The following is a 2624-nucleotide window of genomic DNA, read 5'->3' as shown; positions in this document are numbered from 1 at the left end:
GGAGTCGGGCCGCGGCGGGCCCGGGAAGCGAAACGCACCGGGGCGCGGCCCCAGGGGACGGGCGGACGGACGGAGCAGACAAGTGGAAAGGACGGACGGACAGAGAGAGGACAGGACGAGCGAGGAGGCAGCGGCACACGGCCGGCGCGCCCGCAGACGGGCGACGCCGCCTGGAAGCCGGCAAGCGGGAGAGGAGGGCCGTGGAGCCACCGCCAGGGGCCCGCGCCAGAAACCCAGACGCGAGTCGGCCGCCGGGGTGCGACACGGGGTCTCACCGCCACAGGCCCTCCGGCACGGGGGCGGTCCCGCGGCACCCACGGCGCCGACTGGCACTCTCTCTCCTCGGCACCCCCACGGCACCCCCTCACGGGGGCTCAGGGCCACCCTCGCCCGACACCGCAGAGCCTCAGAACGGCCCACCGCAAGGCTCTCCCGCCGCACGGGCCGGCGCTGCCCTGCCCCGACGTGCGCACACCCAGAACAAACACGTTCGTGCCGTGCCGAAGCACCCCGCCTCCCCCCCCCGTCGGGTCCGACGACGCCTCACCCGGGGCCGCCTCCAGGGGAGGGACAGCACCCACACGCGGCGAGGCCACGTACTGGTCCCAGGACGGGGGTGGGTCGGGGGGAAAAGGCTCGGCGCGGGTGGCCATCGGTCCGGGCAGGGGAGGGCCGGCGACGACGAGGAGGGGCCGTTCGCGCACAAGAGCGACGGCCGCAGGGGTCGGGGGTGTGGGCGGGCACCAGCCCAGGGAAAGGGAAATCCCAAGACACGACCGGGCCGCCGGGGAAACAAGCGCAGGATCCCACCACCCCCACACGTGGGGGCGGCCCCGCGACGCCCAGGACGCCGGCCGGCCTCAGCCAACCCTCGGCGGTTCCTCCCACACCCCGGCCCCGCCGCCGGGACTCACGCGCAGCAGGCTAACCCCCACTGCAGAGGGCAGCCCCTTCCGCTCGCTCACTCGTCCGTCTGTCTGTCTGGTCTGTCCGTCCACCACCCACATCATCCTGCTTCGTCTGGCTCGCCCCCAGGCCTCGCGGCCCGGGGAAACGCTCCCGAGCGAGGCGGCCCGACCCGTAGCCCACGCACCGCCACCGGTGGCTGCGGCTCGGGACCGGGACAGGTGGGGTGGCTCCTCGCGGCGGGGAGACAACGGGGGGCGAAGTCGGGGTGGACCGCCTTGCCCCTCCCCCCACGGCACGCACCGGGGAGGCAAAGCCCGCGCGCACACACGCGCGCTCGCACGGCCCCGCGCCAGACGCCGGGCCCGGCCCGGCCCGGCAGAACCCTCCCCCGACTCGGAGGGGGGAGGCGCGGGCCACAGCAGGCAAAGAGCAGCACACGGCCCCACCGCGGGGCCGGCGCAACCCACACGCCAAAGCGGCGGGGCCCTGCCCACACGCTGCGGCAGTCGCTCCCCGTGGCGACTGCACGCTCTGGATGGAGGAGCGGCGGCTGGGGGTTGTCCGGTACCCCCCCAAGGCTCCCCTCTCAGATCGCTAGAGAAGGCTTTCTCACCGAGGGCGCATCGCCCCCTACCCAGCGGGGGCCCCCTTCAGGCCTACGGAAGTCCGCCGAGGTGGACGTCAGCGCTCGGCTGGGCAGGAGGGGCCTGCGGCAAGGGTAAGCAGCGGGCCGAAAAGCGAGCGTTCGCGGTCGGGACCGGGGAAAGCCCGTGCCGCCTCGCGAGGAGACGCACCCAAGACCGCGTGGGGACGAGACAGGCGCCCGCCCCCACCGGCACCTCACCCGGCCCCACCACGTTCGCTCCCACGCCCGGGCGCGAGCCCCGCAGAGGGGGGACCCACCCGGCGTGCGCCCGGCCACGTCAGTCCCCCCCGGTACAGGGTGAGGACGACGACCAGGAGGCGGCCCCGGCCCCACCGAGGGTGGGGAGCGGCCACGCCTCGCTTACCGTCTCGACCCCTCCCCACCACTGCTCAAGAGAGTGGCTCGGGACACACGACCACCGCAGGGGTTACCCGAGAGGACTCGCTGGGGACGGGAAGCGATGCCACCGCTCGGCCTCGGGCACCTGAGGGACAACCTGGAGCGCTCCAGGGGCACCACAGAGGGCCAAGGCGAGACACGCTCGCACCCCGGCGAGGGGATACGTGGCGTGGCGGCGGGGGCAGCCCTCCCCCCCCGCGGGGGAGGGCCGCTCGCGAGACAAGACGCCGAGCAGGCGAGGAGGCGAGAGGTGTCTGCCGCGTCACAAGACCCCGGCCCCGCCGACACCACGAGGCACGGGAGACCGAGGTCGGGCCGGAGTCCGCACCCCTTCCTTGCCCCCGCCACCCACGGGCGGTGGAGGAGAGGCGAGGGGCCCGCAGGCAGAACGAGAAGAGAGGCCACGTTCACCATGAACGTCCCGTCCCTCGTCTGGCGCGGCTTAGGCCCGGCCCGGGAGAGCATGACGTCACCACATCGGTCAGGTGAGCGAGCGAGCGAGCGAGCCATGGGGCAGGGAAGCCCCAGAGCCAGAGGGGAGGGCCCGGCGAGGACAACCACCAGAGGAGGGCCTGCTTCAGCCTCGCCAGGCGCCACCCACTCCTCGTTCCTCTACGAGGAGAGTGGCCAACGACCCCAGGCGGAGAATGCCTGACACGCGGCACGGAGC

This window comes from Vicugna pacos, unplaced genomic scaffold, assembly GCF_048564905.1.
Source record: "Vicugna pacos unplaced genomic scaffold, VicPac4 scaffold_19, whole genome shotgun sequence".
In the NCBI taxonomy this organism is placed as follows: Eukaryota; Metazoa; Chordata; class Mammalia; order Artiodactyla; family Camelidae; genus Vicugna; species Vicugna pacos.
The sequence above is the reverse complement of the archived record's forward strand: the minus strand, read 5'-3'. Positions refer to the sequence as shown.